Below are 12,785 nucleotides of genomic sequence, written 5' to 3'. Positions count from 1 at the left end.
GTATACCTGCAGTCTGTATGTATTCTGTGTCTGTACATTAGCTTGACTCTACTGATGCTGAAAAAGAATCCCACTGTCGTTCTTTTAAAAAATCATTTATCAACTGCATTTAAGTGAACTTGTGAAACTTTAATAATTGCAATTCCACTTCACCAAATTTATCCTAAGTCTAACAGCAGCAAAATTTATTTTAATATAATTTTATTATAATAGCTATATGCATAAATAAGAGAAATTTTCTCACATTGACTTTTCAAAGCTTGCTTAGTTCCTGTGCAGGGCAATTCAAAAACCTAGTTCATTTATTCTGAGGAACATGCATTTTAGACCAAATGTAATTATGGCATAGCACGAATAGAATTCTCGCTCTCCTATCGCATACCCAGCACCATATACAGGAAAAAAACAACTCGACTCAACACATTCAGCCAGCAATTTGGACTGAAAATCAACCGCAGTAAGATAGATTCCATGACCTTTAATAGCGCCATCACCAGTACGGATAGAGGATTATGTTCTCACCAATGTAGAAACATTCACATACTTGGGCAGCACCATCAGCCAGGACGGTGGAACAAACCAAGACATCCGGAACAAAATCAGTAAAGCCAGGAACACTTTCAGGAGCTTAAATACAGTCTGGAAATCCTCAAAATACAACACCAAACCAAACTCAAGATTTATCAGAGCTGCGTACTTTCAACACTACTTTATAGTGCAAAATGCTGGGGAATGAGAAAGTATGATATGTCCAAACTGTCATCATTCCATACAACCTGCCTCAGAAAAATCTTCTGTATCTTTTGGCCCAGAACAATCTCAAACCAAGATCTTTTGACACTGTGCAGCCAAGAGGATCTGAGCACCATCATTACCTGGAAGTGTTGGAGTTGGATTGGCCATGTGCTTTGAATGGAAACTGATTCCATCACCAGAGTAGCAAAAAGGTGGACACCTGAAGGCAAGCGAAAATGAGGCTGCCCGAAAATAACATGGCAAAGAGCTGTGGAAGCCGAGCTGAAAAACCTGGGGCACAGCTGGGGACTCACTGAAATAGTTGCCAGAAACAGACAGGAGTGGAGGAGCGTCATAGCTGCCCTAAACGCCAGAGGCGTAGTGGGAAGATGATGATGATGAATAGAAGTCTCCTTTTTCTAGATCACCTGGTCTTTTGTCAGGTACCACAACCATTGTCACCACCACCACCTCCTGGCAGGTTTTAAAAGCGGTGTATTATTAGATCATCTCACTTGCATCTATAAGGGGAAATCATTCTTACATCCTCCTACATTGCTAAAGCAACACAGTTACAATGTAAAATTATAGCTCGGTATTGTTTCCCACAAAATGGTGTCACAATTGAGAAGAAATAATACTTTTTAAAAAATGAAAATGCCAGAACAGTGTTTATAGAACAATTCAGTAATAAATGGGGACTTGACAAATAATCAGAACCACTGTATGGATAAATTATTAGATAAATCTTCCGTGTCAGGATTTGAATAATTTATTTAAAAATCCTGACTGTTCTTGACCTTTCCCAGTGTTTGACATTATACAGTACACCAATGTAAAACCACACTTTGACCTTTCATAGTTATCGGTTTGCTAAAGTTCCGAGCTGTTTAACAGATCTTTCCATAAATAATCTGTGATGTACATCTTGAGGATTTAGCCTGACTAGTTTTTTTCTTTTTTTAATGTTTTCTGTATTCCCTGAAGTGTCTCATTTAGTCATTATGGTTCCAATTCTGGTGGGCATTTTAGGTTTAGGAGATCAGGGCACAAGGAGTCTGTTTTTTCTTCTACTTCCCTCTGCTGCAGACAACAGGAAAAGACTTCTCCAAACAAGCACTCAGAAATGTCAAGAATGTCTTCTGCCCAGCTCACGGTGTTCCAAAGGGGAATGGCCTGGACGTTAGGAGGCAAGTGCAGTTTTACCAGGAAAGAGAGATTTCATGAGGCTTGGTCCTACTCCTTAGAGAGATCTGATATAGTTTAAAGATCTGATCAGCTCCATATTGTGGAACTGTTAGCTAAAACTTTTATAAGAAATTGAGAATACAGTATTACGTGTAGCTAATTGGAAACAAGCCATTTTCCAGTGTTCTCTTTATTATATTTGAAAATGGGGAAAAAATAAATTGAAATGTCCATGTAAATCTATGCAAGTTACTTTTACCCAGAGACATTAAAAAAAAAAAAGTCTGAGTTTAAACAAACACCCTGTTGATATCAAATATAATGTACCAGCTGCTACATAAACTTGAAGTTGCCAATAAAAATGGCATTTATTTTTGCATGATTCCTGAGAAGTTAAATAATATTTTAAATGTATAAAGATAGCATAGTGCATAATACTGAACAGTGCCCCAATTGTGAGAAAGCTAACATTATTTTAAGAATGAAAGATTATAGGGCAGCAGCCATTTTTTGTCTGATGTCCTAGGCATAGGCCTTATTGGTGCATATAAATATATTTTTTTTAAATGAGAGAAAATAATGCTACCATCTGCAAACTTGAAGTGAAGACTTCGTCCTTTTAAATTTCAAGAGATTTTATAGTTATGGAAATGTTTTATTAGCTAGAGTTCTCAAAGTCCTATTTCTTTTCTAGATGAGGAAAAATTCATGCGCCACTTGTGCCCATGCAGAGAACTGTTGTTCTGTGCCTCCCTGCTTCCAGCATTTAGACAGCAGTAAATCACAGATTGTATCCTCCATTTCCTGCTGAACATATGTGCAACATCTGAATAGGCTCAAGCCGGCCATAAAAATGAAAGTTAATGTATCTAGTACCTACAGGCTTTTCTTTCAAAAACAAAGATCATTTATTTGGAACAGATTAACCAACCAGTCTGTAGCCCATCTGTAGTAGGTTTGGTGTGTAGGTCTGCTCCATAGTACAGATGTCTTAATTTAGCACAGAATTGCATGATGATGATAGGATAAATTGCTCTTTCAGGGTGGCCGTAGGAATGCAGATTCCTCCTTTACAATCCTCCTAGTCCTGGCATATTGCTATTTGAGGAGTGACTCCAGAAATCAAACAGACGTGCAAACAGTAGTTGTGTTTACATAGCCTAATCAACTCAGTTCTCAAATCCTTAACAAAACAACACGCACACAAACATCACACAGCAACAATACTCTATGCTACATGCAAGTGAGTACAGTAAAAGGGGGAAAAGGAAATAGGTTGATGTCGTTGATCTCCAGGCACAGAATTTTTATATATACATTCTTTTGGAAATCTAATATTTACTGTATTTGCTATATGAATAAATTGTGTCCGTTGATGCGATATGGACCTAAGCAGATATAACATATTTGATAGTGACTTTTTAAAATTATGCCTGTACTTGAATATAACAGCACATAGGCATGTCAGAAATGCAAATACTCATATTACGTTCCATGCGGAACATCTGTGCATATTTGTTCCATTGTGGTGCCTAGACCTGGTTGTGAAATTTGCATATAGAGACCATTTGCTCACTGGAAAGGCTCTCCTATGGCTAGATTGTCCAGTGATTAATTTGTTCACGTATTTTTGCACACCTCTATATTGAGTAATTTTTGGTTGTACTAGGTCTTTTCGCTGCGATTCTGAAAATAATCTGATTTTTGTTCACACCCTTTTTGCTTTTTCAACTTCAGCCGCACTCTTAGACTCTGTTTCAACAAAATACATAAGCAAGTACTTAATTTTGTTTTGCTGATTCAGAATCTTAATATGCATCATGTGAAGTTCTACTCCAATATAACTATGTAATCACTTGCTAGTTTTTTTTGTTTGTTTTTTTTTAAAGTTCTGACTTTTTTCCATGGGACTCTAAAAAGAGGAGATGGTTTGCTTCATCTAGACCTGCTTTATTACAGTCAGTTTAGAACATGGTTAAATTCACAGAATTTACTGAAAAAATCTTAAACGTTACTAATGCATAAGAATAAAGTGTGAATGTATCAGAAATATATTTATGCACAACTGCACCCCTAGTTTTGCAGATATAAATAGAGGTCCCGGTGCCGGAGTGCTCTGGCTGCTTTGCACCTCTCTGCGTGTTCACAGTGCCCTAAAGTTTTAACCCAGTGGAGGATCTCTCCTGTGTGCGTGGAACAAGCATTTGTTAGACATCAAAATATAGTTGTTCATTAAAATAGTTACCACTATGACCTGTCTTGCTTCTAGGGAGGTGCATGCTTTCTCATTGTTTTCCAGGCTGTGTTTAGAGCGCAGGATCCAAGATACATAAAGTGATATTGAGGCCTGCTGTTCTGTTCTCTCTCTGGATGGCTCAGTAAATGATTTTTATGCCTTCTGTTATTTTTCATGTCTGTTGTTCTTGCTGTTGGCATTTTGAGTCTGCCATCCCCCTTGAGTGATAGCTTCCATTGTCATGACCTTCATGGAATCTCTACTCTTTGATCCAATGGGGGAGCCTGCCAACCAAAAACTTACATGCTATTTTGAATATCTCACTGACTCTTTGCAAGGCAATAATATCTAAAGGGTATCCCAAGGGCTAATCTGATTCTGCTGCTGCCATGTTATCTCAATATGATATCATGCTGCTTGTTTTTCAGAACCTCTCATTCCTCTAACCTCTTGCACAGATAAACTAAGCGAATGTATCCATTGTTGGTGTTTAAGGTCAGCAATTCGCAAAATGATTATAAAGAGGGGAATTAAGGGAGCAGAAAGAAGATCAGTCACATCTTCCCAGCTTTTGTGTATCATGTGACATCCCACCATTGCTCTAGGACAGCGGTTCTTCAAACTGTGGGTCGGGACCCCATTTTAATGGGGTCCCCAGGGCTGGCTTAGACTTGCCAGGCAGCAGGGCTCAGGTTATAGGCCCACTGGCTGAGGCTGAAGCCCTTGGACTTCAGCTTTGACCCCTTCCCCGCCCAGGGGAGTGGGGCTCGGGCTTTGGCTCCCCAACCTGGGGCAGTGGGAGTCAGGTGGGCTGAGGCTTTTGTCCCCCCTCCTGGGGTCGTGTAGTAATTTTTGTTGTCAAAAGGGGGTCATGGTGCAATGAAGTTTGAGAACCTCTGTTCTAGGAGTTAATCCATGTTGTTTCCTTTCTCCCTGCATGGTCATATTTATTTTTTGAAGTTTAATGTGGTTTATCAAATGTGACAACTGTGTAATCCAGTGCTTTTTTCGTTGATGATGTAGCCGAGTGAGTTAGAACATTTTTTTTTGCTTTTTGTTTCCTTCATGTCTTTTTTTAGTTCTGATCTGGATAATTTTAAATTTCCAGATTTTCTGTTTTACATTCAAGGTTATTAATATTCCGCCAAACTGTCTGAGTAAATGACATGAAGACAGTTACTTGGAAACTGATTTTTTTTTTCAGCTCAGCCATAGCTCTCTTCACCACTCTTTGATCCACCTGCATGTAAACCTCTGCATAATGGCGCTGTTTTTGTCTCAGAAGAGGGGATTATCTGACTGAAAAAGTCATGTTATGGTTTGTTTTCTTCTTTAATGTTGTCTGGTAGCTCTGTTCTCAGTCTCAGCAATGACATCCCTTGGAATTTCCAAAGAGTGTTTCAATAAAAATTTTTTCTCAATTTTTCATTGAAATTTTAAAATTCGTGCCTTAGGGAAATGTCTAAGCACCTGGAGTGTTTCACTCCCACTTAATTTTCAATTGTCGTGTTCCAGTGAGAGTACAGGGTTTGTTGGGTTAATTTCTTGTTTAAAAATATATTCTAGTTCAATCAGTTAAGCAGGACAGATATTAGACAATGTTGGCATTATTTTGAAATTGATGTTGGTTAACTGTTCTACAAACTGCTGTATCCACCAAGTCATTCAAGTGCCAGTGTGTCCTGAACAAGAGTGGGCCTCGGTTTTGTTGGACTCTATGTGCAGTAAGGTGTGCAGGGACCCGTCTCCATCTGTATGTAGTTGGGCAGGTAATATTATGCTTGGTTAATTGGGGCTGTGTATGTAGAATTGCTGGATGAATGAAATAATGTAGCCCTCTGGTCCACAGTAACTCTAAGGTAGAGCTGGTTGGGAATTTTCCATCAAAATGATTTTTTGATGGAAAATGCAGTTCCTACATAATTAAAACTTTTCATGGGAAAATGTGGTTTTGGTTTGTGTTCTCTTAACCTGCTCCTCCCCCTGAAAATATTTTGGTTTGAGTTGATTTTACCCAAACTGTAATATTTCACTTTGATGGCCTGAAACAAACAGTTTCATTTTGAGTTCAGCATTAAACTGCATCTCCTGATGGTGCCAGATTGCCTTGTGGCAGTGATAGGACAGTTGCCTGATGTCCCTATTCTCTCCTATGGGCCAGGCTCCCTGGCTGGACTATATCTTGTATGATGTCCCGTGAGGCGTGATCAGAGGCAATATCACATTGTATCATGGTAGATATCGTCTGGCTAGGCAGTCTAGTCCATAGGAGAGAATGTGGGCCCCAAACACCTGAGCTACAACTCCCATGATGCAAAGTGTCACCACAGGTAGATGCAGTTCAATTTGAACTGACTTGAAACAAAACATTTAGTGTCAGTTCAGCAAACTGAAATAAAACACTTTGATTTGGAAATATCCAAATGGTCAGTTTCAATTGAAAATGCTGAAACAAAACCTTTCACCATTTCTAAATGAAAAATTTTCAGAACTCTTCATTCTGGGAAAATTCTGATATGTCAACTTTTCATCCTCATTTGGGATGAAAACAAATATTTAAGTATCCTAATTTCCCATGGGACAGAAATTCCAATTTTTTGCTCAGTTCCAATCTAATGTCATTACTTACCATAGTTTGTATGTTTTACAAAGTACATGGTCTGGTGGTGCCGTGTGCTGGCCCTGTATTGTTTTCTGTGGTTAATCTATAGTACTTAGCATAGAAAACACAATAGGCTTAAACTTTGTTTTGTTTAAATTTTTGGCTGGAATTTGATCAGAGCTGTTTAAGGTACAGAGCTTTATTCCCTCCAGGTGAACAGAGGATAGTTTCAGGGTTCATGTTGCTTTTAAAAGGTGAGGGTGACAGTATGTATTTGTTTATGTAATTTATCAGTAACTTAAGACATGGCGAAACATATTCTTTTTGAAATGATTAAAAATCAGGTTGGGGGAAACACTCCGTGGATGATTGTCAACACACCATGGTTTGTATGTTGAAGCTGTGGAATAAGTTTGGTAAAATACTATGCCAATAACCCATTACCTTTTGAAAATTAGTAAAACCATAATCTCTGCAAATCTGGAGTGCACTCCAGCAAACTAAAATCTGCACACTGATTAATGTGTCTGTTGATTTCTGCCTGTGCTATGCACACTGGGACTGTGAGTCTTCACTCACTCTAGATTAAGTGAAGAGAAACATGTCCCTGATCTCTCATGATGGACCTAGTGTCTCACCCCCAAATATTCATCAACCTTGTTAGAGGATGCACCTAGATGTAGACATATAGCATTGTGTACATTTTCTCTAAATATGACACAGAGCTGAATAATTAGCCCATAACACATTTTCCATGTTGAACTAATAATTGTTTACTGTGGTGCATGTGGTCTACAACCCTGCTTCAGTTATGACAATTAACTGTTACCAAACATGTTTGTTCTCTGTAATTAACATCGATTCATAGAGCTTAAAGCTAGAAGGGACTATTAGATCATTTGGTCTGACCACCTGTATATCACAGGCCATTAAATTTCACCCAGTTACCATTGTATTGACCCCACTAACTTGTATTTTGGCTAAAGCATATCTTCCAGAAAGGTATCTAGTCTTGATGTGCAGATCTGAAAAGGTGGAGAATCCACCACTTCCTTTTAGTTCTGAGATTGTAGTTTAAATCAGAGGTTCTGGACAGTTACAGTAATTTAAATAATCTTTGTGCAAAGTCGGTGTGGAACTTTAATCGCCACATCTCATGGCACTGCTCTTTCCAACTTCCAGGATTATTTCTAAATGCTCCACTATATCTCATACTTTACAATGCAAATAATAATTAAAACAGTCCTGATTTAAGTTTATGTATAATCCGTTATAATGAGGTTGATAAAATGGGTGATAACTTCCTGTAGCTCAAGTTGTTTTTATAGTATTGTAGTAGCTTGAAACTGAAGGTGCTATTTTAATACCCTGCTGAGAAGACCGTTTGATGATAATTGGCTCCTTTTATCGTTATTGGTTTACTTTGGATATGAACCACTTTGGGGCCATCAGTCCTGTTGCAAATCAAAAAAACCACAGTTGATGTAAAGGCCCCTCTATGTATGCAAATTGGCCCATTGAGGACACAGTCTGTGAGCATCAAGTTCCCCTGTATTGATGTGGGAAGTGATTCACTCACTAGTGTACATGGAACAAAACCATTCCCAACATTCTTGCAGTAAGTTTGGATTCAGTAGAAGAGCATAAAAGGACAGAAGAGAAATCACACGCTACAAGGGAAGGGAAACAAACACTACAAATAACTGAATTAGTTTGCAAATTATTATGTAATGTTCAGTCATCATATTCACAAATTATTTAATGTTAGTTGAATTGTTAATAAATGAAGTGTTAAAATGAACATCTGAATTCCATTTGTCTTGTCTGCCATGTTTATGGCTATGTAAAGGCTCACATTCTGCAGAATTCTGTTTTATTTTAAGAGAAAAATTTCTTTGCTATCAAACTTGTGGCAATCCACAAGGACTCCTGAGAGCCTTTTCCTTCAGGTGTGTGCTGCCCCTGTTGCAGTTGTTACTACTGCTGTTTCTGTGTCTGCTAGGTCACTGCTAACTTCAAATCCCAATATATCATCTTGAGTATGTAAAAGGGAAGGTTGGTTTGTTTATTTTGCTTCTGCATCAGATACTTGGAAGATTGTGTATCCTTGATGAGCATATACAGTTGATTTCAGTGCTAATGCCATCATTAATGGTACTGTCCTTATCAAATGGAGAATTAAACCTCCATTTCCTTGGTTGGAGTTGTGAGATCCCGGTGTTGTGCATGTAAGAGCGTGTTTCACTGATTAACAGTACAAGAGCTGATGAACCGAGCAGGGTTTCATATATTCTGTGTAATCCAATCATCACCTAGAGCAGGGGTTCTCAAACTGGGGGCCAGGACCCCTTAGGGGGTCACAAGGTTATTACATGGGGGGTCACGAGCTGTCAGTCTCCACCCCAAGCCCTGCTTTGCCTCCAGCATTTATAATGGTGTTAAATATATATAAAAAGTGTTTTTAATTTATAAGGGGGGTCACGCTCAGAGGCTTCCTATGTGAAAGGGGTCACCAGTACAAAAGTTTGAGAACTACTGATCTAGAGAGTCTTGTGTTCCTCTATTTCAAACATGGGACCAAATTCACTGCTCTGTAAACTTACAAATCACGGCCCAAATTTGCTGTTAGTATAACCACAACGCTCTAATTGCAGACTCCAGCCGATGTTCCATTTAAATGTGTCTGAATTATTCTCCACCGCTGTTAAGCCCCATCGCCTGAAACCAAAAGGGCTAGAGGCTAATTGTAGTATGCATTTATTTAATGACTTATCACTTGTGGTTTTATTTTTGTACTCTGTTTTTTTTTTTCAATCATGAGTCTCTTTTTGCCATATTCTGTTTTGTTTTTCTCTCCCACGCCCTTCCAGTTTTATTATTGGAGGCCTCCACTGTGATAATGCTGAGAGACTCCATCTGCTCTGAGCAGATGGGAGAGGTGCACTAATATTATGTTTCATATTTGAGTATGTTTCATCTACAGTGAGGTTAGGCATCTCTCAGAAATCAGTATAGCTGTCTTGCTAATACATTGTCATGTAGCATTTGGTTGGCATTTTACAGTGGTATGGTACAGGGTGGTCAGAATGAGTTGTGACAGAGTATCGGGGTGTCTTCTCCCCTCTTGAAAGAAGTCTGAGCCACTCATATTATAGGCTGGCCCCCTCACAAAAAAAATTATTGGTTTGGATCCTGGGAATTTAAGTCCTGACTCGAACTTGCCTTTACTCAGTGACTGCACAGTTCAGTTTTCATGCCCACAAAGGATCTCTGCATTGCTTCATTGCGGTCACTAAGCACTAAAGTAGTGTATAAACACAGTCTAGATATAGCATGTCTCTGAAAGGTTACCAAACTGGTTGTATAGATTTTCTTGGATTAGTGGGGATTTTTTGGTAATGTTAATAACTATATCAGATGGCTGAGAGGTACAGCTGGTAAAAGAAAAAAAATTCCATCAAAACATTTTTCTACAAAAAATGGCTTTTCTCATTTAAAAAAAAAGAGGTTTTTGAAAAAAAAATCCCTTTTGTCTAAATAGTCCAGGTTTTAATTGGAAAAAAATCTGAAAATTTAAAAATATCAGGTTTTTCTCCAAAAAAAAAAACCCAGAACATTTTAGAGAAAACTTTGAAAATGAAAAATTGTTCATTTGGTTTGAAATTTTTTGCAGGAAAAAAATCATTTCCCAACCTGATGTATTGCAAAGGCAATTTGACAAAGAAGTGTGGGGTATCAGAGAAAAGCCACAGAGCAAAGAACAGCTGGGAGAGGGGAAGATCTGCTGAATTGAATGTACGCGCAGTATAGTGTGTAATGTACTGGAAGGTCTAAATTCAGAAATGAAGATCCCTATCTTAAAATGTACACAATATGAGGAAAATCTTCCCCTTAAAGTTATTTAGAATCTTATTCAGAGCCTGAGGGCCAATTTCACAGGTGAGGAGCAAGTTAGTTCCCCTTACAGTGACTTTGACTGTAGAATCCCTTAGAGCTACTTGCATCTGCTCTAGTGCTGGGTAATGGAATCTAAGTGTGTCTGCACTGCAGTCACGTGGTGTGATTACGGCTCATGGTGTGCAGGGATGGGGGGGAGGGCTCCGGCTGGCGGTGCAGGCTCTGGGGTGGAGATTAGGGGTTTAAGGTGCAGGAGGTGCTCAGGGCTGGGATCAAAGGGTTTGGAGGGCAGGAGGGGGATCAGGGCTGAGGCAGGGGGTTGGGGCGCAGGAGGGGGGTGCAGGTTCCGGGCGGCGTTTACCTCAAGCAGCTCCTGGAAACAGCAGTATGTCTCCCCTCAGGTTCCTACATGGAGGCGTGGCCAGGCAACTCCCATAGGCCACAGTTCCCGGCCGATGGGAGCTGCAGAGCCAGGGCTTGGGGCGTGGGCAGCATATGGAGCACCCTGGCTACCCCTACACGTGGGAGTTGGAATGGGGACAGGCAGGGAGCCTGCCTTAGCCCCACTGTGTCACTGACTGGCCTTTTAACGGCCCGGTTAGTGGTGCTGGCCAGAGCTGCCAGGGTCCCTTTTCGACCGGGCATTCTGATCAAAAACCGGACACCCTGCAACCCTAATTTCCCCTCTTGGTCCTCCCGGAAGAGACCATACAAAGGTCTTAAAAGGGGCAGAGCATCAACCTTCAAAAGGTCCTGCAAGCAAGTCATCAACCCCAGTCTGTACCTGTTTATCAATGTAATTGATTCAGGATTTTCTTTATCAGTGTAATTGATTCGGGATTTTCACAAGTAACTCGTCAGCAGATACCCTAATTGGACTGGGAGTCAGGAGCCTAGAGCTCTGTTCCCTGCTCAACCTGCTCTGTGTGTGTGTGTGGAGCTGCTGCTATTGCTCCGCAGATGTGAGATGTGGCTGTAGTCACCAAAGGTTATTCTCCATTTTGGAAGGCAGGGTTCTGTACTGCAGAACAGACGATGGCTGTGAAGCTTACAGCAGACCCTTGTTGCTGCATTATTGTTTAAAAGTTTAAATAAGTGGTAAAATACGTACTCTCTGTGCCTTAATAAGAACAGCACACTGTCTACCTTTTGGAATTCATCTCTGAGCGCCCCAGCTTCCGTATCTGTAAAATGGGGGAAATTATATTTGCCCTCCTTGTAAAGAGCTTTGAGATCTGTAGATGAAAAGCATTATATAAGAGATTTATGATTACTAATTGGACTTGAAGCATCCTATCTTAGATGATACCCAGTTGGCATCCTTTTCCTATTCTCTACATTCATACAAGTAGAGTGGTCAAAAATGGTAACTGTATTTGATGAAAAATGTTTTTAAAATGAAGAAAAAGTTTTTTATTTAATGTGCTTGTGAATTTTTTCATCTTTTTTTATTAGAAAATTTTAAATGTTTTTAAAATGTTTTGATGGGGGGGAAAGCTTTTGTTATTGTTTTTGCTTATTCCTCCTGGAAAAAGTAGGTGTGGGAGTACAGGGGTGGGAGTACACTGTCCTTCCTGGTCCTCCACCCCACACCCTGCTTTTTGCAGTGGGGACAAAAATGAAGTGTGACCAAAATAAAATTAAAAAACATGAACGCATGAATGTTTTTTGTTTTGTTTTGAAACCCATTTTTCATCACACAGATATCACATGAAAAATGTTGACCAGCTTTACAAATAAATCCCCCTGTGTTTTAGAAATAAATACATGGCCTAAGTTCTTTTTTATTACACTCTTTAGCCAAATGCAGCATGTTGGAAACTTTGTCCCATAGATACATCAGGACGATCTCATTCATAACTGATTAGCAAAAGTATCTGATACTGTCTGTTTTATCAACCCTGGAAAGCTTTTGAATGTGGAATAGTTTTAATTAATTGTCAGCTATGCTGAAGAAGACCTACTGCTTCTTCAGCCAATGAATGCTACCACTAGCTTTTATAAAAGGAGCTGGATGAATATAAATAATGGGGTGTTAAAGTTCATAGACCTCAGGAGTAGTACGGTAGGTGCCAACAGCATGGTTAATTCTGTAAAAGAAACAAATGTGCTCTTGCCCTTCCAGTC

General features: G+C 39.4%; 1 protein-coding gene across 3 annotated transcripts in view; it reads left to right on the top strand.

Annotated features, from left to right (window-relative positions):
• LOC125636961 (histone-arginine methyltransferase CARM1) overlaps positions 1–12,785 on the top strand; it is a 144,679-nt gene that overhangs the window by 53,463 nt on the left and 78,431 nt on the right. The gene's annotated exons all lie outside the window — the stretch shown is intronic.

This window comes from Caretta caretta, chromosome 5 (assembly GCF_965140235.1).
Source record: "Caretta caretta isolate rCarCar2 chromosome 5, rCarCar1.hap1, whole genome shotgun sequence".
In the NCBI taxonomy this organism is placed as follows: domain Eukaryota; kingdom Metazoa; phylum Chordata; order Testudines; family Cheloniidae; genus Caretta; species Caretta caretta.
Note: the sequence above shows the minus strand (reverse complement) of the source record. Positions and strands in the feature narration are given on the sequence as shown.